Here is a 25,193-nt window from a genome sequence, read left to right as displayed (position 1 = left end):
GCGAGGCACCACTGTACAAGGGAGCTATTCTACATGTTTGCCAGTTTCTGTTGTCAGGAAAGGATTGGATTAAAGGAAACACATTAATCCTTACAAGGAAGAGGTGCTCCTGGTCAGTGAAAAGGCACAGTATGCAGCTTGAGACTGCTAAATGAGTTTACTTACCCCCCGAAAAATTGGATTACAGTTCGAATGCCTGTCTACATTCAGGCCTGAGCCTGGATGCCCATGTTTGGAGGCTGGCTAGGAGCAAGTTCTCATAGTTCAGCCTTATGGTTAAATAATACAATTTAGAATCATTTACATATTATTTCCCTGCTATTGCTGGGAGGGACCGTGGGAGAGTAGGAAAGGAAAGCATCTCTATGATCTGTACAACTCAGCAATCAGAGAGGGTAGATTTAAATTTTATTTATTTTATTTACAATATTTTTTAGCCGCACCATTGCCAGTGGCTTCTGCATAATGAGCTTGGGGTGAGGGAAGTGTGCATATGTCTGCCTGTTTTGACATGTGCGCATAGGTGGTCTCAGACTCCACCAACATTAGAGGTAGCTCAAGGACTGAAAAATAGGTGGACCCCAGCTATAAATGATCACAACATTTGCTGTTTGTTTGTTACATGCTGTCACATTGCATTTGACTTACCGTGGCCCTAATGAGGTTTTCAAAGTATGTGAGATATTTAAGGAGTGGCTTTACCATTGCTTCTTTCCTGCCTCAGTCATTTGAACCCATGTCAGCTGAGACCTAGTCCATCACGCTGTCCACTACATCAGTGGTCCCCAACCTTGGGCCTCCTGGTGTTTTTGGACTTCAACTCCCAGAAATTCTGGCCAACAGAGGTGGTGGTTGAAGGCTTCTGGGAGTTGTAGTCCAAGAACATCTGGAGGCTCAAGATTGGGGACCACTGCACTACATGACACTGACTGTCATCTTAGAAACCAGCAAAACTTTTCAGATCTGTTGTGAAGGAATGCAGATAAATAACATTTCTCAGGGGAGTTTTGTACATCTGAATTTTGCAGTGAGAAGACAAGCTCTACCAAATTCTTGACCAGTAAAATGATTCTGCAGCTTTCCACTTACCATCATTATAGAAATATTTGTGCCAAATTGACAGTGCCAAAATAGAACTATGTCTTAGGAAGCGTCACTCTTTTCCTGAAGTAAGACCCTGAGGGGAAAAAAGTTCAGTCAGACATCTATGTGTAACCAGAAAATCTATTCACTTTGAGTTACTTGGTCTTATGACTACAAATAAATTTGCCAATCAGCTTTTCTGTCACCTGCCCAGCAGATGTGCTGCACTTTAGACAAATTGAGGCCTCTGTCTAGAGGGCTGTCAGTCTGCAAACTGGACAAACGCTGCACTCAGTTATTATTACAGTATTATTAAGCAGAAATAAGTATGTCAATAGCACATAGCACATGGGCAACTTTTGTACATCTTCAAAGAAACTTCTAAATGTATGTTTATGTACTTTGTCTGTGATGGCCTCCACATTAGATGTTGATCCCATGCCTTGTTCACTCACATTTTATAGGGGGACAATATTTATGTGAGTCATTTGCTCCATAAATAAGACATTTTAAAAAATGATGACACAGTTGTGCAATCTCCACTGGTGCAGAGGACTTTGGTTCAATCTTCCCCAAGCTGAGGCTCTCCAGATATATGGTACTATCGACAGCTTGGCTGCAGGATGTTGGGAGTTGTAGTTCAATCATCTGGAGAGTTGAGGACAGTTGCCTAAGAGTGATACTTTTCTCTCTTTTTCAAGAGGTGTAGCTTTGATTATGTCAATTGGCATGTCAAGCAGGTGAACCTGTCAGAGTTCTGCATCTCATCCCTCCCCTTTTAAAGTTGTGCATTTAATCTGTGGTAAAAGCAATGTTGTTTTGTATAATTATATAATTTCCTTTTTGACTATATAAAATGTGCCCCCAATACTGCTTCAGTTAGAGACTGTCACTGCTGCTTATAACACTAATTATAAAAGGGGAAAAATCTGATTACCATAATTTTAGCAACCCCCCCCCCCAATCCATTAAAGACTCCCCATCTACACTTCTTGTCCAAAACAGCCATTGAATCTCTTGGGTTATTTTTTTTTAAAAAATCATAGATACGAATATATTTTCACATCTCAGTGAATATGCTCGTATTGGTAAACAAATAATAGATTTTGGGGATGTAAGGAGAAAGGATCACTTTCAGCCTTTGAATGGCCATTCAAGCGCACTCCACTTCCTCTTGTTTCCCTACTCTCAGCAATTGTGTCAACTCATTGTTTTAGGTGGAACATAGCAAGATATAAAAAAGCAGAATATTCACAATAGTATGGAAAGTCAGATGCATTTCTGCTTGTAGCTTACACCAGAAAAGCAAAGATATAGTAGTTATAGGCAGGATTTGATTTAAAAACCACAATTTAAATTTCAAATTTTGGATTTTTTTATTATTTAAGTAAAATATCGATTTTTAAATCTAAATCAAGTTTTAAATGAATTTGATTTTTAAAAATCATTGATTTTTATCCACCCTAGTTCTAGAAACCACCCATATGAAAGCAGACTATGAGTGGTATTTATGATAAAGTGTCTTTTTTCAGGTAGAAGATGACAATACAAGTTTGGGGTTGCGTTGCTGTTACTGCCATCTGTGGTAGAGAACTGCAATAAAACAAAATAAATATTGCAGAGATGTTGATTTGGTAGCTTTAGTCCTAGTATAGGATCAGTGCAGTGCTTTTCAAACAGTGAGGGTCACTTTACAAAATGAGTTGGATTTGATTTACAAAGGGCACAGCCTGTAGTTGGCTATCCAGTTTATGGGGTGAGTGAGGATTAATTTAGTTTCTGGTAGGCCTGTTGCAAAGTGTTATGTCATAGGAACAAGTCATGACCCAGCAGACCTAATAGGGTTTTCAAGGTAAGTTAGATACGTAAGGAGTGACTTCACCAATTCTACTCCCCCAGTAAGGTTCCCTGAACAAGTGGGGTTCAAATCCTGGTCTCCAGAATCGTAGTCTCTCACTATACCATACTGGAAAGTGTTGGACCTTTACACATTGGAAAAATCAACTATGTAATAAACTATAAAGTATTTCTCATAACAACTTGATAAGGCTTCCAAAAAGAGAAAAGTTATGTTCAAATTTAATATAATTTTGAATGGATTTTTCCATTTAGGAACAAAGAAAACAAAGACAATGTAATCTGCCTGAACACACTTATTTGGAAATTTGTTCACTGACATCAGTGAGCCTTCCTTCTAGGCAAGATTCCCTGTAAGCTAGGCGCATGCGTACCTCTGCCTCCCTCTGCGCAGCTGTCTTCCCCCCCTCCACACAGCAATCACATTAGGTTCCAGTCATGATGGTAACTGTAGGATTCTGTGAGTTTAAAGTCCCCAAAAGTAACATTTCCAATGTCTGCCTCACTCATAACAAACTATTAATACATTACAGTCTGAGGTTGCTCAGCCATCTATGAATACCTCAGAATGTCACATTTGCCAAAACATTTAAAGATGAGTACAACGATTAATACAAGCATTTGGGCATGCTCATTTGTAGCTTTCTCAATATGACCCAAGCCCTACATGATGAATAGCCCAATCTTGTGAAGGCAAACTAGTCAGATAAGAACACTTTGGAAGGAACATGTTGTTGTGAATATTAAGTGATAACATTAATACAATTAATGGGTAAAGTCATCCTTCCTTGATATGACATTTTTGTCATCCTGGAAGAAAGAAGCCATTTACATCGTGGTTTCTGTCATAGCTATGTTTTTTTTTTTTAAATTATCATTAGTAATCAGCACCTCTGAGTCATTGACATCATTTCTGAGTTGTTGTTTGTGTCATCATTGTTTTGCATGATAGATCTCTAAGCACAACTACAAAAAGTGAATGCCATCCACGTATCAGCCTGCTCCAAATAGGAGACCACTTCTGCATTTCTTTTTTTGTGAAGGTTTGCACCCTCACTAAAGGTATATTAACATCTCTGTAGTGTTCATTACAACTGTAACTTAATTAGACATGATTTGTACCTTTCGCAGTGTAATTGTACCTTGCAGTTATTTTTAAAGCTGCCTCACTACAGTATACTGGAGGAGGAACAGCACACGGTTGAAGCACTGACTTGTGCTGGATCTTATGCTGCTGAATGAAAAACATTTAGATGGTTTTTTTAAAAGTTTTGCTGCTTTTCAGAAATGGAAAAATGAAGAATTACTTTTAAAAATTTTAATTAGAATGGTAATTAACTGTTGAGAACCTTGCAACTGTTATTATAACTTAGTAATTTAAAAAAAATGTATTTTCCAAGCTCAGACTCAAGCCAGCTAAAGACTCAATCAAGTAGCATTTCTAAGTAACTATCCATTGAAAAATTTAATATGGCCAGTCATTACTTGAACTGGAATCTGACAATGCAATCCTATGTATATACGTCTGCTGAGAATCTGTCCTATGCTCTATTCAGGGCATAATTGGGTACAGTAAGGTTTAGTTATAGGTGGATAGCATCCTGGCTAATAATAACCCAGAACCAAGAAATGGAATGCACAGTTCTTCTTTTCATAAACAGATCTTCATCAGTCTTCCTACGGCTACATGTTCTTCTTCATGGACTCTGAATGCACACAATTGTGTCTTAGTGCTCCTGTGCCCAGACTCTCGGAAACTTCTAGAGCTTTAACACGTGTTGTTAGGACCTCCCTCCCACCTCCCTCCCGTCGTGCTTGCCCCGCTCATGTTCCTTTTTTACCACCACTGCAGCAGCACCTCAGCTATAGAGCTTTTTTTTGTTCTGTGAAAATAAAAAGAAAGAAAGTTTGATCTCTTCAGGCATACTTTGAGGCAGGTTCTTATTTGTTGGTGTGGTATAATGGGCAGAGTGATGAACTAGGATTCAGGAGACATGATTCTGAATCGCCACTTGGCCATGGAAACTCACATTGGGGTGGCAATGGTAAAACTATTCCTTAAATATTTTCTATACAGCATCTTGAAAACCCTGCTTGGGTTGCTATGGGGTGGCTGCAACCTGACTTCACATTGCAACAAACAGAAACCGGATCTTTTGAAAGTGACATAGACAATACAGTACGTACTTTAAATTCAGGGATAGTTACCTTGCTGGTGAACTTTCTGCTTCCTGGTTGTACAGCTGGATCAGAGATAGAACAACATGTATAGCACTTGTTGACATGTGCAGCTAAGGATTTGTGTATCCATGAGGAAGAAAAAGGCAAGATAGAGGAAGCTGGGTAATGCTGAGCTACAACTTTGATGAATTATTTCAGCAAGATCTGCAGTGAGGCTGGAACACAACACAAGTTGGCTAAGATAAATATCCCATCAGGAGCTCCTTCACCAGCCAATCAAATAGGACAAGCCAGTGGTCATAGCTGAGCCCAGTTTAAAGGCTTGATACTGGTTGGCCATCTCTTATTGAGTAGATTCTCCCTCCTCCCAAAATTTGAGACAGAAAGTGACTTGGGCAGTCTTTTTCAAGGTAGTCTTTTTCAAGCCCGAGTGTAAGTCAGAGGCACCACCTTTAACTGTAAAGATGTCTCTGGGTGTTCACATTGCTCAGTCCCCTCCTGCACTGCCCTGTTACTGTGCTCAGCTACTGTATTTAATACAACACTAGCACCCAAATCCAAAGTCTTTAATTAAATTGCCAATTGTAGCTAATATCGACCCACTGAATCATTGTAATGTAAGTTTTGGCTTGCTATTCAGCAGTTAATTCAGTGGGCAGAATCCTGTTGCACAGAGTTACGCCAGTGTAGACTCAATCTGGTGCAGAAAACAAGTAATAATTTAAATAAATTGAAAGCTTCCTATCCCTACCCATTCCAAGATGTCAGTGTCCAAGCTTTCCCTTCACAGGAAACATATATACAACTCCTTCCACGCAGCCACCCAGTCAAATGATGCAGTAGCGGGATCATGCTTTATGCACTAACTAAGAGTCAGACACAACTAAACGAGGACGAGGTTCTTCACACGTATGTCCCAAATAGGAATGCAAGGATCGGTAGTAAAGCATCTGCAGATGCTTGTACAAACAGGATGAGATTTCTGTACATATCCTTAAATTGAAGCTGTCAGGGATATATATATATAACAGAGCAAAATCTTATAATTGTGAGTAGTTTAAAACATGCATTTTCACTTTGAATTATATTGCTAGATTTGTTTCTGGATGTCTTTTGTTACATTATTTTTTCTCTCTCCCTGTGCTGCATGGTTACATTCTCCAGCACATCTTCTTGGCACAATGGCTAGTGACCTGCTTCAGAAAATTGCCCATTAAAATTTTATCAATTTTGAGACAGTATGAGGAAATGCCTTCGGAAAATTAGATTTTTTCTTTGACATCAGGCGCCCACTCAGCAATCCAATCCCATGTGTTTCTACTGAGACATTAGGATTTGATATAATTTTGGGCAGAAACATTTTAAAATGAAACAATTGAATTTTCTAGATGGTCACGGGGACCACTTAGCTTAAGAGAATACACTTCAAAATCAAAAGCCTTTCAATCATCTGAAATATTATTTGGATGGTATTTGCTCTATTGTGTAGTACCAGTTTGAATTTGTATTGAATGTTTGAGTGGCTCATGTACACATAGATGATGTATGAAATTATTATTTTATATTTTTCTGCTGTTTGCATTGCAGGTGACATGTGGCTGACAGGAACTTGGAAATGCAGGATGCACACTGGATGCTCTTGATGCTACAGTGTCCTATTTTATTAAAGCATTTAAGGTTTGGATTTATTTTACAAAAGCAACAATAAAATAGGAATGCCTTATAAAAAACAAAGATGGGCAAAGATACAACAGTGGAAGAAATGCATGCTTAGTCTTTGATGGCTGTATCAAGTGATGATCTGCATATGTAGGCAACACTGAATTTCCATATTTTGTACTCATTATATGTCCTCAGTTAAAATCTGAGCCACAGAAGAATTCCCGGCTTACCAATAATTCTAGCTAAGCCCTTGATGGCCCCAAAATATTCTGGGATGATAACATTGACATTAGTGGTAGTAGTGCCACTCCTGCTGCAATGACAAGAAAAGAAGGATGATCATGCCACCTTGAACACATCGTTGCCATCTGACTTAGGAAGCTAAGGTATGTGGGTGTACACATGCGCACGTCTTCCTTCGGCCCTCAAAAATGTAGAGCATATATGATGTGGCCCTCCTGTTGAAAAGTTTGGAGACCCCTGGTCTACATCATTGAAACACCATCCACAGACATGCCTCCTGCCTTTATAAGAAGGTATCACAACTAGAGATGGGGGTATTCATATACAAATACGAATATCCCCCCACAAGTCCAGATGAGGGTCTGAGCACTCATGATTCTGCCACTGCCGTGAGGTCCATGCTCTCTTCCTAGTGCCCTGGAACTCACGAGGGATTAGCCACTCATGGCAGGAGGCGGGGTGATGAGCCTCTTTGCCAGGTTGAAGAGTGGCTAATCCACTGTGAGCTCTGGAGCAACAGGAAGGGAATGCGGAACTCGCAGCAGTGGCAGAATCGTGAATGGTTAGTCTGGCCCCAGGGGGCCGGACCCTCATTACCTGCACCTGTGGGGGGATATTTGTATATGGATACCCCATCTCTAATCACAACTAACTACTTGTGGAAAAGCCCATTTGAATAATTCCTACTTGAAAAATAGAAGCCCCTCCAGCAGCGGCAGAGGAAAATAAGCTGTTCGGGGAGCGAAAAGGGCTGGAGCAATTCAAATCAGCCTTTGCATCATGTGATTTAAAAAACACACACCTTGAAATCCCCTCTTTTTATAAGCAGAGCAAATTCCACAATATTTGGTAACGTAGTCACAGCCTCAGTTGAGCGAAAGGTGTTTCAAGGCAAGTATGTAAGAACATTGGCAACTTGTCTACACTCTCTAGTTAGGTAGCTGAGAGATTCATGCAGTCTGGTATATATATGAGAAGTGTTAATTACATGCAATTAAATATTCAAATTAAATTGCTACATAGATGTTTAATAATAACAGCAGGAATAAAATTATATGCAACCATCAGGCTTATGACATAGCTTCATAGTTGTTGTCAGTGAAGAATATGCAGAGTGGTCGAAATGACTAGATAGGTGGGGTATAAATACAATAAATAAATAAATAAATAAATAAATAAATAAATAAATAAATAAATAAATAAATAAATAAATAAATAAATAATTCCCTAAAAGTTCAGAGAAAAGGCAGTTTTTAGCATTGCTCTTAATTTCCTTCTGACGTTTACTCGTATGCAGTATCTCCGTATTGGCCAGCTTTGAAATAAATAACTGTCATTGGAATGACTTGTCTTTGAAATGGTGGAGTCAAAAGCAGTGGTTGAAGTTTTGATAAAACAGAGATCTGGGAGTGATAAGTCAGCCTCTCCAGTTTTTAAGGCATCTGGTCTGAACCTGCAGAATATAGTAAACAAAATTTTAAATTTAGGTGAGACCTGGGTTCAAATTCTTTGCCAATAAAGAACTTTTTGGGGAAGCCAGGTCCACTTTCTGCCAATCTAACTTGTGTTATTGGGTTGTTGGGAGAACAGGAAGTTTGATGTATGGGCGCCTGGCTTGATCTCATGAGATGAAGGAGAGAATACCGTTGGCTTCATACCAGTACAGGCCAGCAGTACCATAAAGCATCCTTTAGCAACTGATAGAGCCCAGTGTCCCAAGAGGACCCGTCCCAAGGGTCCTCTTTAAATGTGTTTGGAATTCTGCACCAGGCAGCTAAACAGTGACAATTTTATTTCCCATAATGCTCTAGTAAGTTGATACTGAGTTGGGCTGTAGGAGCTACACTGAGATGTAGGAAATGACAGCCTCTTAAGGCCTGATCAGGCATTGATCCTGAAAGTGTGTATGGTTCAAAGGGTGCTTGGAACAGGTGCACACATTTAACACTTGCCCCATGTAGAGCTGACCTAGAAGTTATGCAGGGTATTATGTGTTCGCCATGGAATTCTGCATAGGAAGTCCAAGTGTGTTGAAAGGAATGCTCTTCCACAGTCAGTGAACACCTCCAGGGTTTGGTGCAGACTTGGGAGAAGGAGTGAACTGTCCCTGCATATCATCGCCACCTTTCAACTCTACACACTTTCCATGTTTCTGAGGTAAGGCAACTGAGTATCCAGCTTGGGACGGGTGGATGTGTAGCCTGCTACTTGTCTAAGCAATTCTCCCTTGTCTGACCCCCCCCGTCCCATCTACACTAGGACGTTACAGGTGGCCACATTGAGTGAGGCCCGGGAAATCCACAATTTGAAACTGGGCCTTCTTTGTGGTTACTACAGAGTTATGGAACCCTCTCTTATTAGAGGTGTGAATGGCCCCTTCCCTCCTTGGCTTTAGAAAACAACTAAAAAAAACATGGTTGTTCATACAAGCCTTTCAGAGCTTTAGGAAAAGGTAAAGGTAGCAGGTTCAGTTCAACATGCATTTGAATATATGGAATGTGGGGAGAAACTGAGATTTAAAACCTGAAGTCATATACATTTAATGGTAGTAAGGTAAAGGTTCCCCTTGACATTTAGTCCAGTTGTGTCCAACTCTAGGGCGCGGTGCTCATCCTGTTTCCAATCTGTAGAGCCAACATTTGCCCATAGACAGTTCCCATGGTCACATGGCCAGTGCAACTAGACACAGAACGCCATTACCTTCCCAATGAGGTGGTACCTATTTATCTACTTGCATTTACATGCTTTCGAACTGCTGGGTTGGCAGGAGCTGGGACAAGCGATGGAAGCTCGCTCCGTTGTGTGGATTCAATCTTATGACAGCTGGTCTTCTGACCTTGCAGCCCAGAGGCTTCTGCGGTTTAACATGCAGCACTACCACGTTCAGAGCTTAACCCCAGATTAATTTTGTTTTTGACCATCTACACTCCTGAACTCTGGGATATTTGTTTCTGTTTTGCCACCATCTATTGCATTTTTGTATTGTAATTTCTTTATATATACATATTTTTGTAAATAGGGACGTGGTGGCACTGCGGGCTAAACCGCAGAAGCCTGTGCTGCAGGGTCAGAAGCCCAAGCAGTCGTAAGATCAAATCCACGCGATGGAGGGAGCTCCCGTTGCTTTGTCCCAGCTCCCGCCAACCTAGCGGTTCGAAAGCATGCAAAATGCAAGTAGATAAATAGGGACCACCTTGGTGGGAAGGTAACAGCGTTCCGTGTTGCACTGGCCATATGACCACGGAAAATTGTCTTCGGACAAAACGCTGGCTCTATGGCTTGGAAACGGGGATGAGCACCGCCCCCTAGAGTCGAACACGACTGGACAAAAATTGTCAAGGGGAACCTTTACCTTTACTTTTTTATTTTTGTAATAGTTATTTTATATTTAAGGATTTTGCTTTCTTTCTCTGAAGTTTGATTAGATTATTATTGTAATTTATTTATTTTTATTTTATTATTTGTAAGCTGACCAGAATAGTGGCCTGGTCACTAGATGGGTAGGATAAAAATCTATCTATCTATCTATCTATCTATCTATCTATCTATCTATCTATCTATCTATCTATCTATCTATCTATCTATCTATCTATCTATCTATCTATCTATCTATCTATCTATCTATCTATCTATCCATCTATCCATCCATCCATCCATCCATCCATCCATCCATCCATCCATCCATCCATCCATCCATCCATCTATCCATCTATCTAAATACATACATACATACATACATACATACATACATACATACATACATACATACATACATACATACGTACGTACGTACGTACATACATACGTACGTACGTACGTACGTACGTACGTACGTACGTACGTACATACATACATACATACATACATGAATGAATGAATGAATGAATGAATGAATGAATGAATGAATGAATGAATGAATGAATGCACATGAGCAAAGCAGCTGTGGGGAGGGGAGTGCGTGGGGGGGCCAGGATGTCTGTTTTTGCGGCCCGGTCTGGCTCAGGCCATGGACCGGCATGGGCCTCAGACTGGGGGTTGACGACCTCTGCTTTAGTATACAGACAAAGGGAAGGAGAAAAATGGACAATAAAACCAAATCCTTTCTCAAATCTTGAAAGCTTTCATTTAAAAGTAATTAGTTACAGTAAAATTCCCACTCGGTTACACTCTTAAAAGTACTGTATTACTTGCTAAAATCATACATTTTAGTTATTTTCAAAAGCACCCATTTGAATACAACAAGTCCCTGGAGGTTGACTTGCAGTACAAAATGCACTCTCCTTCTATCCACCTTGTCATCTTCCCAAGAACCACAATAGAACATGCGGCCTATTTAATTAAAATAACCAAGAGGTGACTGTTTCATGATAGAAAATTGTAGTTAAAATAGTGATGCACGAAAATTATTGGGGAGGAGGCGGAATTAATTACATATGACTTTTTATTTGTAACTAGTTACTTCTAGGCTGTATTCCTTCCATCACAGGTCACCCCTTTATTTGGGTTACATGAGATGGACCGTAGAGTTGATATGGGCTAACACCAAACACCACACAGACTTTGCTTTTGCCTATATCATCTGCAGAAAATAGAAGAAATATAACAAGCACTTGGAAAAAGCATTTTTGGCAGCATGATGATGATGATAATAGTGCAGCTTTATTGTCTGCACTGTGACACTTCTCAATTCCATCTTCACTTGGACTTCAGTTTGATTGAACTCTATCTTTCAGTCTGTGTGCTTCAGTGCTATATCTCATGATGATACCCTTGCTATATTAGTTGCAGCAGCAGCTGAGATAATATTTAGGGTACCATTAGTGCTATGGGATCCTCTTTAGAAAAGGAAAGATGACTCCACTTGTTAAAATATAGTTCCGTAATGCATCTGCCCCAGCAAAAGCGCCAGGTTAAGCCAACAGGACAGACTTTGCTGTAGGGCACAGAAGAGGCCAAATTCTGAAGTTGGTGAAGAAGAAGGATTTAATTCGGTTATTCAGACAAGTAGGTCCTGTGTGTTGCCATTTAACTTGGTGCCTCCTGATGTCTCCTTCTCTCACTTTCCTTCTATAATTAGAATAGGGAATTATTGTACATTCTCCGGATTTTCTCTGATGGAGTTCTGCATTAAGCGTGGAAGCTGAAGGAGATGGGGGCACTGGAAAGCTTTTATGGTGACATTCAGAGGAGATCAGCAACCCTGGGAGGGAATCCAAAGGCAGCGGAACTGAAGGAAATGGAAACAGAGAAAGAAGTTGATGCAGAGACCATCAAGGGGGTAGAGACACAGTCTGAACCGCTATTGATGTAAGCATTTAAGTAAGTCAGCAGTCCACTCACCAACCCTCAAGTACTTCCCTTCCAAAACCAACAGCCCACATATCTTCATCTTAATTACAAAGGCACTTTTGCTAGCTCCAATTAAGGTCATTTTCTTTGGCAGTGTCTCACATAGCCACCCATTAGTCTCACATCAGTAAGCAATCAGCTATTATTTCTGCAGAATACTTCAAGGGACCTAGTTCATGATCATTTGGTGTATACGGGACATTGCAGTTGGTTTAAAAAATAGGTATGTGGCTACTAAATGGGAGGTATAAAAGTACTCAGCTGTACATTTTTCATATTGAGCTGACCAGCCAAGGACTACTTCCAAAAAAGAGAATAATTTACACTTTTAGGTTGAGGCACGAGTTCCTCTTGATTTCTTATTCAGATGAAGAATCTGTTGTGCTTTTATCATTAATAATGGGCAGGTTTCTCTTGGCTCAGTGGAACTATCTTAAAAACATGTTCATTTGGGGTTGGCTCAAGTTGAATCTACAGTTGTCCAAATTAGGTTCCGGCCTATTCCAAGCTGAAGGTCTTGCTATTTTTCTGATGATGTCATTAGAAATACGACGATTCCTTTCCTTCTACGCACCCCTCTTGAGCCTGAAAGTGTGCAGGGTTCTTGAGCTGCCTTCTTCTGTTGAGTAACAGAAAGTTTAGAGGCTTTACCAACCACCTCATCCTGGACCGTTGCTAAATAAAAACGAAGTCTGGAGGTTTCACAGGCACTTCGTCTCCTAGCACTGCCCCTACTTTCCCCCCTCTCAAGCTTCCTGTCAGTGTTGCTACTGCCTTCAACTGACAATAGAAAAATGTAGCAATGGCATCACAAGAAAAGTGGGAACATCTCTTTGCAACCGTAGCGGTGAAGGTGGGAGAGGAAAGTGAGGGTCAAAAGACACAAACACATGGCAAGCTGTGTGGAGTTGAGAATAGCTGTAGTTTCAGTGGTTACAGCTAACTGGCTTGGTACAGCATCAGACAGTGGATCTGGGCACTGGGCAATGTGTCTGCCAGTCATTGAACCATTCTCCCTACATCGCTTGCTGAAGAAACTTTTGAGGTAGCAGGAGGTGGGACCCACAGAGGTGTCAAGCATAGTATGGGTTCCTGTGCCACCAGAGAGTGAAGCCAGAACAGCCATTCTTAAGCTGAGTATCTCCCTATAACCAAGTTTTCTTAAGGGAATCCTCAAAATAAGATGAAGTGGGTACACAGTCCTTATTCCCCTCAGATTGGATCTGACCTGATGCCAAACCACCTCTCCCAAAGTTGTTAACAGGGAAGCAGCTTAACCAAATGTGTGTGTGTGTGGGGGGAGAAAGTATTTTATTTATTTTATTTATTTAAAATATTTCTATCCCACCTTTCTCCCCAAATAGACCCAAGGAGACTACCTCCCACAACGCTTGTGGAACATGTTTAGCCAGAGGGGTTGTGGGTGCAAAAGCTACTGAAGCCAACTGATCCACTGGCATGCTGAAATATTGTTTTATGTTCTCTAGGTGGCTCTGATAGAGAACTCCCCCATTCAAGCTCACCTATAAAGTCCTGCTTCCAACTGAGGTAGATCCTTGCTGATTTGATGGGTGGAGGGAAGGAAAACCAGGACCCCATAAGAGCTGTGATAACTCTTGGAATTACTCGCCACATTGCTAGAAAGAAAATTACCTTTTCTCGTAATTGCTTCTGCTTCTGCAAAATAGGTGTCAGAAGAAAAATGGCCAAACTAATTATGACTAATTATAAATCTTCTGATCCAGGTAATCCGATTTGAAACTTTCTTTGCAGCAATGTTTATTATATTATGCAAGTCTTCTGGAGCTACAGTATGCAGATCCTTAATTTCTTTTTTAATGCACTAACCAAAATGTTAACGTAGTACCTGATAACACAATAATTTCAATAAGTGGTTCAGATCATCATTCCATTTACATTCTGATGTGAGGAAAGCAGTTTGACTAGTGCATTTAATTTTATATTAAGCGACTCATATGTTCTAGTCCAGTAAAATCCCACTGAATTGTGACGTCTCCTTTTCAGTTAGGGTGCTTCCAGATGGTATGGTTTCCCTCAGGTGGTCACAAACTGACTTCACAGTTGCCTCAAGGAAACCAGATTGTACTGTGGCAAAAAGTCTGATACTGTAGCAAGGGTAGCCAGATGGCAACTTGAAACTATCCCTCTTACGATCTCATAGCTGATCTTAAAAGGGGAGCTTCAAAATAAACCCTAGTTGGGTTATTTTGCCTATTTTCATTGAGAGTTCCTTCTGTAAACATGTATCTTGTTACTAAGTGTCCTCTCTAGACATGTATGCATACTTGTGTGCATTCTGACATACAGAAGCTACAGCAGCTTCATGTCCCTGTATTGAGAGAAAGGGAGGATCAAATAGATACAGTAATAGATCTACTGTAGAAAAGGAATGTTTTACCCTATGGAACATGCACATGTTGGAGTATGCCCCTTACACTGTGAGTCAAAGGATTTGTTGTCCTCCAGTTGTGGGACTACAACATCCATCAGCCCTAATCACTGGCGGGAGAAGATGGAACTTGCAACTGCAAAATATACAGCGGTCCAAACAAATTTCTCATCTGCTCTGTATCCATAGAGAAAGTAGAAATAATTGATTTTGGAATGCCTTCTGTCAACCAAATTAAAATATCTTCCACAAGACTGACCTCTTGTCCATCTAGATCTGTACTTTCTATTCTCACTGGCAATGGTTCTCCAAAGATATCTAAGGGCAATTAAGAAAAGGAACAGGGGTGGGGGGGGGAAGCAAACCTAGATTATTTTACAGCTAGACATGTTGGGAGCCAAATCCTGTGCTTTCCACTTTTGTGACTAAATAATGGCCTTCAGTGTGGCTATTAAATACAGTCCAGTTTAGCATATACATAGGCAGCAAGATTGAGAGCCTTATTCAGCAAAGTTGAGGAAGATCAGATTTAGATTTCCAGGTAATGGTAAACCAATAACAAAAAGCTGGTACAAATATTAACCTGTAAGAATTTCTGACTGGATTTGATTCAGGTCCAAAAGATAAAAGCTGGCCACCGGCATGTAGCAGAACAATGCAAACCAAATATCCTGTACTAACCGTAATGTGACTGGACACTGGAAGGGCAAAAGGGATGTGTAGGGGAAAAGTGCACACAGAACAAAGACAATAAGTGCTGTGTACTTTCTCATCTCTTATCATCTGAGCATTGCCTTTGAAAGAAATAACAGCATCGCTTTTAAAATATTGCATTTTAGTTTTAGTTGCATTGCTCCTGTTGAGATTCATTCTTTCAGCTTCTTTCTCTCTCTTGTGTTTTCTGTCGTACCATGGAGAAAGCAAAGTTAATAACAAAGGAAAGGCCAGCTTTAAAAAAATGTATTTATTGTCAATTGTAATTCAGCTATTAAATGGATTCTCATCATAGTGGGAATTGTGCTCAATTTTATGTTTTTAAAGTGTGTGGTATAAAATGTGATCTTACAAAAGTATTTTATTTAGCAGAATTATGTGGCCTGTCATGAGGGATCTCCTTCCTCCTTTTTTCTATTCCAGACATCTCTGGAGTGCTTTCAGTGTTATGGCACTGAACCTGAATATAGCTGTTTATGTGTTGTTTTCGAGAGCAAGCCTTGCACATTTCCCAATGTGCCTCCTTGATGAGCTGGACTTAATAATCTACAGGGGCCCTTCCAGCTCCACAGTTCTAAGATTTAAGATTATATTTAAAAGTGGTTAGTGACTAGTTACGTTTATATCTATGTCTAGAAGTGGACAAATATTGTCCCCATCTTTTTTAAAAAATGGAAAAAGTGAATTCGGGCAACTACTGATCAGCTTGATATCAATACAGTACCAAGGAAGGTTTCCAGAGCAGAGAGTGACTGAAATCCAGTAGTAAGTTGCAACTAGAATAGAGCCATTAAATCGATGGGATTTATATCGGTGATGACTCACCAAATCCCTGATGATTCAGTGGACCCATTGTAGTTGTGACTTACTATTGGATTTCAGCCAGTCAATCTCTGAGCACTTTGTAGTTCTCTTCTTTTAAAAAAGTGGTACAAGCTTGATCGATCAGGGGACTGAAGTAGATGTAAAGTATCTTCATTGGCTTTCAACAAAATTCTTGCAAACAAGCTGTAAAATGAGAGCTAGGCAATGCTACTGCTAGGTGGGTTTGTAGCTGGTTGATGGATGATATCCAAAGATCACTCACCAGTGGTTTCTCATTATCCTTGAGATCAGTAATAATATGGATGCTACAGGGTTCTGGCCTGAACTTAATATGTTCAATATCTTTTTTTTTAAAATAGCTTCAATGAAGGAATAGCAGAGATGCTCATCAAACCTGCATATGATACCAAACAGGGAGAGATAGTGAATACTTAAGAGATTAGTCCAGGATTTGAGATAACTTGGGATGATTAGAGCCAGAACAAATAAAATTAATTTCAACCAGGGTAAATATAAAGTTCTATATTGAGGCAGGAAAATTCAAATGTGTAAATATAACCTGACTTCCATTGCAGCAGTTTTCAGAAAGAGAGCTGTATTAATCCATTTTCAGCAAAAGCAAATAATAATAATAATAAAAAAGCAAAAGCATAGAGGCACATTTAAGATTAACAACTTTACTTCACTGTCAGTTTTTATGGATACTAGTCTTAAAAATGCCAAAATACTTTTGTTCTTGTGTTCCTTTGTCCTGAAATGCAGATCAGGTGGCACCTGGCTTGGCAAACGTATGTGTGAAAAATTCTTAATAGATCATGAGGTAAACATGAGTCCGTATTGTGATGTCATGGGAAACAAAGAAACTGATGTAATTCTAGGATGCATTAAAAGAAATGCAGTGTTTGGATCAAAAGAATAGTACAACTGTGATCGGTTTTTGTCAGACCTCATCTTAAGTGTTGTGTCCCATTCCAGGCTGTAAAAAAGAGAGAGCTGTAAAAAAAATCTGGAACATGTCTACAGAAAGGCAACCAAGGATTTTGAGGGACACTTGAGGATGTTCATGTTATCACACCCATAGTTGGATGACAGTATGTTGGGGATAATTTTACTGATGTTTCCTGCATTGACAGGATGTTAGATTAAATTATTCTAGGGGTTCCTCCCATATCTACAGTTCTGTTATTCTGTGAGAAAGGAGGCCTGGAGAATTTAGGGCAGTGGGACAGGAGGCGTGCAAACTATACCCAGTGTGTAAATAAACACATTCATGACAGTGATCTTTCTCATTACCATTTCACAGACCAGAATTATGCTCCCTCTTTTTAAGGGTAGAAATATTTGCTGACGATAAGATAAGAAGCCCTGTTTGCTATGTCCATTGCTGCTCTACCATGAGACATTTGCTTTGTAATTATGTATGTGATTGCTTGATTCTCCTGCTTGTGTTCAGACAAGTAGTCTTAAATTTTGCAATGTGTACGTCTTAATGCAGAATTCTATTTCAGTTTAATGATTGGTTTAAGAGATGTAAAAATTGTATGTTTACGCAAAAATTCAGATACATTTTTACTTCCATTCCGATTCTCCATCTTTAAGAGAAAAAAAAACAAGCTTTATCCAGCGCATTCAAACTAGTATGAGACTCCTGAACCTCTAGAGTAACCCTAACACTCACCATGAGAGATTATTGACCTTCTGGATTGTCTCCTAGATTAATTAAAAGTGTGCTGGGGGGGACTGAGGGGCAACGACTGCAATGTGATATTAATGATGAGGATAGTTACTATTTATTGGCAGAAATCCTGTTGCTCAACATAGTAAGTTGCAACTAGTGTAACTGAGCAGGGCCTTTGAGATCAGAACACTTTGGAGATTAATCATTCAAGAAGTTGCCATAAGTTAAGGGCGACTTGATGGCACATTACAACAACAACAATCCTTTGATTCAATGGAGCTACTCTAGTTCTAATTTACTTTGCTAAGCAATAGGATACCAGGCAATATGTTATCATAGTAGTTACATAATGCACTAGCACTGGGGGAATAAACTTCTGAAGCCACAATGTCAAACTAGAAACCACAAGTGCCCTCACCATTTCTGTCACACTGAAGTTATTGTGGCAGTGGCAAAAAACCATAATTTTCAATCAAGTATGCACTCCCTGTGTGCCATTTCCTAAGTAGTATTGCCCTTCCAGGAGGATTCCAAAGTGGCCATCTTTTAATTATTTTTCTATCGCACTTTCATATTCTAGATTTGATAGTCAAACATTTCTGAATTTTACCATAATAAAATATCTGTATGAAGTTCATTCCATCAAACAAGTTCATGATTGCTGACGTTATTTATATTACCCCAATTCCAGTTAAAATAAACCTGATTTATCTTCTGGGACTGAGGTAAAACGTAGACATCTCATGTTAGTATTAGGCTGCTTGTCTACATTAGGAGAAAAATGTAACACTTGGAAAGTTGCCTTGTTGCATTAAGTATATTAATAAGTTATCTCAATGGCTCTGAAAGCCTTGATAGTAATTGCTGTGGATTTCACTGATATTTCGTTACAGAGGCCAGCTTGATTTGTTTAAAATAAAAGAACTACTCGGTGAACACTAATCATAGGTCTTGGGTATTATTTGTAGGCCACTAATTCTACTGTGAGCTTATTCTTCTCAATTTTTGACATTTCTGAAAGCTTCTCATTGTGGGCATTTAGAGTCTTTGCAGAATGCTATGTTGGCTATATTTCAAATGGAAATCAAAACGGATTTCTTTTTTCAGAGAGAGATATTTGCTAGAGAAAGAAGAAGGACAGAGACTGAAACACAGCAGGAGTTTGAAAATGTATTTAGAGGACCTCATCTCCCAGAATCACACAGCTAGCATGGCCAGTAGTCATGTTGGCTTGGAGTTTTGTGAGTTGTATTCCTACAACGCATCAAATCAACCCCCCAACCCCCAGCTCCATATGTGAGCCATTGACACACAGAGGAAGAGTTCACAAAGTTATGCATTCAGGCTTTGACAAAAATCTAACCATGATGACAATATTCCTGACAGAATTTGGAAACATTACTAGTATATAATATAGGATATTAAGATTGTAACTTCTATATGTTGACTGGAGGATTCATGTAATCGTAGTCCAAAAAATAACTGTTCCAAATCTCTTGAGTCTTATTTGTGTCATAGGGTCATAGGGTCATGTCATTGTGCCATGCCTGGCAGAGATACAGCTCAAATATTTCCTGCTTGCTCTTTAGCTTTTGGACTTAGGGCAAGTGGAGCTTTGGTAACAGTGACATTTATGTTGTGCCTCTCTCAGCAAGATAAAGTCCACATTCAAACTATGTAAGGAATATTTGTTAGAATTCAGCTTCAAATTCCTTTTGAAATCTTTTTTAGATCCCTTTTGTCTAGCTTGAAGCCCAATCTATCAAACAGTGGAAGTTTAGGACTATGCAAAATAGCAGTGAACGGGGGTTACTGTTGGTTCTCATTTCACCACTGGATCATATTAGGCGAGTAGCAGATTGTTACAATCTTTTCCTTGCTGGATTGCTTTGTCTGTCAGGCCCTTGATTTCCTCTTTCTCTCTCCTCTCCTTTTTTCTAGTTCCTCCTTCCTTGCGTTTGCTCTCTGATACTCACAACCATATTGCTTGCAGGTAGCAGGGATGCCTTAGAAATCCAGTGTCTCAGGGGCTTTGGAAAAGCACATGCCCCGGTGTCCCTGATGCCTGCAATAATAGGGTAGCAGCAAGTGAAACACTAAGAAAGAAGGATGATCCTCCTTCCTGTGTTTACTATAGTTACAGTTCTGCCAGGTGGTAGAAAAAGAGCATGAGAGGAATGGAGATAGGAGGGCAGTGGCCTGCTTCAGAGTACTCATACGTCAAGCTGGGTCATTATAAAATGGAATAAAATCACTAATAATATCCACATAGTATAAACATGCCCTGTATTTCATGAAGATATTACAGAAAACTAGCTTCCTGGTACAACTGATTTGCTGGGCAAATCTATTTTCTAGATCATTTATGTAAAACGTATTATTCTTCCTTGATCAGTAGTGTGTCGCATTTTATCATTTCAAAAACTTTTGTTTCCTTTGTGGGTTATTCGTTCGCCTGAACTGCATTTAATATATTTTAATCCAGGCTACCAAAAATCAAAGGCCTTCCATACCTGAGTAGCATTATGTACCGTATTTGGAAATTCAATTTCATTCCTTTGAACCATTTTTTTTTCCTCATCTGAGTAATAAGAGGGCCATGATTAGGACTTCCCCTTTATTTAAAAATGGGCTTCCAGAAAGTACAGTAATAAGTAGGTTTTAACATAATGTTCCAAATGATATTTAACCTGTGAATGACGTAGAGTCAAGGCCTATCAAGATGTTAAGCTGTCATTTTAGGATTACCAGAAACGCTTCCATCTTGTTCCACATGAAGCTGGAAATTATGCTTAACATTTTGTAAGAAAGTTACATTTTTGGACTACAAGTCCTGGAATACCTCAACCAACATGACCAGTGCCCATGTTGGCTGGAGTATGTTGGAAGTTGTAGTCAAAAAAGTAAATTTCTCCTGTTCTGCTGTTTGGCGCAGTCATGTGGTATCTTTTGCGCAAATGCTGGCTGCTGCCAAGAATGTTTCTCTTTATACTACCTAAAGCACTTTGAGTTTTTGAAATGTTTTACAGTGCAATCCTACTGACTCGGGGAGAAGTGTGGAAAACCAGCTGCCAGATCCAAAGTTCTGCCAGTCATATTCAGGCAGGATGGCTAGAGAGGAAATTGATATGCCATCTCCAGGGTTTACATACTGCTCCTCTTCCCATTCTGGGTTTATGGGGGAGTTTAAAAGAACTTCAGGTTGTAAGCTCACAGCTTCAATGTGGCATTTGAGGGAGAGGCAGGGAAGAAGCATCTTATTCCTTCTAGCTGTTATTTCTTTTTGGCCACATAGAACCCTCACTCCTGCCATCTTATCCAAGCATCCATAAAATATTAGTCTTTCACACAAGGCACTGATCTTTGAGGGTCCTGCCAGCCATACAATTCAGTGACTACATGAGGTGTACTCTTAGATGTTTTCCTGAATATTTTTTAAAATTAATTTCTCTGCTCTGTTTTTCTCTGTTTGTTTTCCTTCTATCAAATAACCTGACTTTCTTAATGCATATAAATAAATTCATAATGATCATTTTGAAATAGACCTCTTGCTATATGGCCTTAGTCTGGGCTTTGTATTCATATAAGTGAATTTCCTTATGCATGAAAAATAATCTCTCTTTTTTCTTATCTGTTACAGTATTGATTTTTTCCTTTCAGTTAGTTATCTGCAGCAGTGCTCACAAATACATTCTTACTTCCATATTGTTACCACTAGTTGATTTCCAATAGCCTGTTGACTGTAAACCATGATAGATTTAGAGTCTTTTTCTTTTTCTCCTTAAAAGTTCAGTGAAAACTTAAGAAATCATTTTATATTAGTTAATATAGTGGATGCATTTTCTTTTTTCACTCACAATCCATCTATCTAAATTATTTGACCTAAACCTATGGAATTGCAAGTTTATATTATCTATCTGGGTATGTTCTTATGGGGAGAAATAGATAACAAATCTGAAGTTGACATGAGGCAGTTAAAAATACATATTTTAAACAAGAAATGGGAACATTTGGACACCTACACTAATTTCCCCCCATGTCCTTTGCCTTCCAAATATGTAGGTATGAGGGTTACATGAAAAAGAGAACACAATGTATGGCATTTCAACAGATGTGGCTTGTATAATCCATTTTGCACACAATTTATAAGGGTTTAAGAGTCCTGCCCTCTTTTTTGTGGGCCCATCTTACATGTAGAGTAGTTCTCACAGGGCCATCTGGGGAAAATGCTTTTTAACCTGTGAGATTATACATATGCTCCTTTCTCCTCACACAGTGCAAGTTTAAGCAAAAGCTACATTGTCAATACTACTGTGAAGTATTGCTGTAGGGAAAAGAACTGGGGCAAGGTAGCAGTTTTTGATAATCTGCGTATCTGTTCTGGAATGGACATAACTTTTGGAAATAGGTTGTTAGACATGTGGGGCTGGACAAATTATATAGACCTTAACAATGCTCCTATGAAATGAAGGAAACCAACACAAGTCTCAGGTTTTAGCTTCTGAGATTCAGGTTTTAGAGTCTATAAGTCTCAAGCACTGGACTTGAAATCTGAGGAACTTGGATGCTACCACCCTGGCAATCCAAATTTTGGGCTTTATTCTCATGGTTTCAGGACAGTGTAATTTAGACATGCTCAGGACCACTGTCCATTTTTCATTACTCTGTATGTTCTAGAGCTGCTGTGGGAATTTGCACATTTTCAGATAATACTCCATTTGAAACTCTTGCTGAAAGGGCTTCCATTGTGACATCAGAAAGGTATGTTCATCACAAGATCTGCTTTTAGGCCACAAGCTTTGGCCTTAACATCTGAGTAGATGGGATGCTGCTGATATGGCCATCCTAGATGCCCTGCAACTCCTTGTCCTGACAGGACAAGCAAAGGGGACTGTGTGGAAGCACTTAACATTGAATGAAGGCATATGCATCTTTGAAAGAAAGAAAGAAATAGAAGTGGGGAAAGCCAGGGAAACTCACAAAGAAGTGAAGTGTTGTGGAACTTTCTCATGATATGTTAATTATATTCAGGCCGGCCTGAGGCAAACAGTTCGGCATGTACAGTAACGAGTGTCAGAATCAATTACTACAGTAGAGATGCCTTACAGAATAGTTACATTGTTTTCTACCCTTCCTCTAAATTGCTGAGGGTGACAGCAGTTTAGAGGAAGGGTAGGGATTTTACCTCCTCATTTTGTCTTCAAAACAAGCCTATGAGGAAGGTTTCACTGAAATGTAGCGACTAGCATATGGTCAAGGAATGGGCTGAGCAGGACCTGAACAGGTCACTCTGGGTCTAGTGCAGGACTCTAACCACAATACAACACCGGGCCTCGTGTTGTAAACTCTGTGCTGCAGCAATAATGTAAGGATTGTCCCATGTTTTTCTACTTGATACTTGAATAGCACTGGGAATTGTAAAATTGGATCAGTCTTTGATTGGGAAGGAGGAAGCGATCACCAGTCCTTTTTTTTTTTTTGTGCCTTGGTGTGATTAGACACATTTCTGATTTATTAGTATCATGGGTCTAGTCTGAACGATTGCAAAGTCTTTGTATTTGGAGCACCGACTTCAAAAGAGTCACTGTTACCTTTCAAGTACAGTAAGTAGGAGCATTGTAAGCATTTATTTTAATAGGTTGTAGCTATTATTAAAATAACCTTCAAATGTTGACTCAAAAATCCGTGCATGCTTTGCTGAAATTGTCCTGAAATTTCCATCATTACCACTAATATGTTTCATTTCTCATCCCACACACTGTACTATGCCTCCAATGTCTTTCGTCCCCTTTTTTGTTTTCTTTTTTTGGTTACCTGCTGTGTACTGAGAAATATTGGTGTCAATTTGCTAAAACAAATAAGCAAGGTGGATTTCTTCCCCCCACCTCCTTTGATCACTTGTTCTGTTCTTATTAATAAGTACATCAAGTTGAAAGCAGCCTCTCGCTCCATTGTCAGCTAAGTGGCAGCTTGCATTGAGTGATTTAAAAGTTCCCAGTTACAAAAAGGAAATCTCTTTAACTATTTATAATCGTCTTTGTGTAAACTGTGTTTGCATGTACCAGTAGGATAAAAAAAACAGGCACACATCTCTCTCCTCTCACTGTCTTGTTAAAGAGTCACAGCATGGGGGGGGTGTTGGTTGGTCATCCCCCATGAGCTGAAAGGACACATTCTCTATCAAGGACCATAAAAGTCTCCTTTTTCCTTTCAGCATATGAAATATTTACATGCTAGGCAGTATCAGGAATCCCCATTTTCCATAGTGCTGTACCAACCCCTGCCATCAACGGGCTGGTTAATTAAGTGTGACCTAAACCAACTTGACTTGAGCTCAGCATTAAATGCACAAAACCCATTTGAGCTGACCAGCAGCAGAAGTGGTACTCAGAGAAATTGAAAAGGATTTCTCCCAAATGCTTTCTACTTACTTACAGCACTCAAGTAATGGCTGAAGATTAGCATATGACATGACAGATTACATTAAGTCATGTCTTTCCAGCGCTTTATGACAGCACTATCACATTAGCTTCTTAGCACCAGCACATTGAGGCATGCAAACGTTTTCAGACCCTCTTATTCAAATCTACAAGCTGACATGGCAGCCTTGATATGATTATTAGTCATTTGAGAGACTTTAATTCACGTCATCAGATAACAGGTTTTGCTAAAAGGGTAGAGAAACTGTCTGCTTTTAATGAAGCCCTTTTTAAAAAAGGACCTCAAAAACCATCTATGCTCTTTCGACTCCTGTTCTGACTTCATTGACAAGATCCCCCCTTAGAATGAACTTGAATTGAATAACTAAGTAGGCATCTAGTTTGAGAGAAGGAGAGGGAATCAGACAGGGGACGACCGAGGTCTATTTATAACTAGACAAAACTAATTTTTTTTTTAAAAAAATTGTTCCCCCCTTTTTCTTGTTTTACACTGAATTCAACCATGGTGCGTGTGTTTCTTAGGAAAAATAGGACTCCAGAAAAAACTCACAACAATATAAAGAAGATGATGTAAAAGTGATAGTTGTAATAGCAGAGATATTTCAAAGGCCAAAATTCTCCTCTGGTTTTGAGGTATATGCTGTGCCATAAAGAGGGTTAACTGGTAGTACCTGGTGAGGCACAGCAAAGAAATGTTTGGTATTGTTGAAGATCATTAAGGTTTGTGAAATGGTATTTTCTGCCTGTTAAG

The sequence above is a fragment of the Pogona vitticeps genome, chromosome 4, assembly GCF_051106095.1.
Source record: "Pogona vitticeps strain Pit_001003342236 chromosome 4, PviZW2.1, whole genome shotgun sequence".
NCBI classification, from domain to species: domain Eukaryota; kingdom Metazoa; phylum Chordata; class Lepidosauria; order Squamata; family Agamidae; genus Pogona; species Pogona vitticeps.
Note: the sequence above shows the minus strand (reverse complement) of the source record.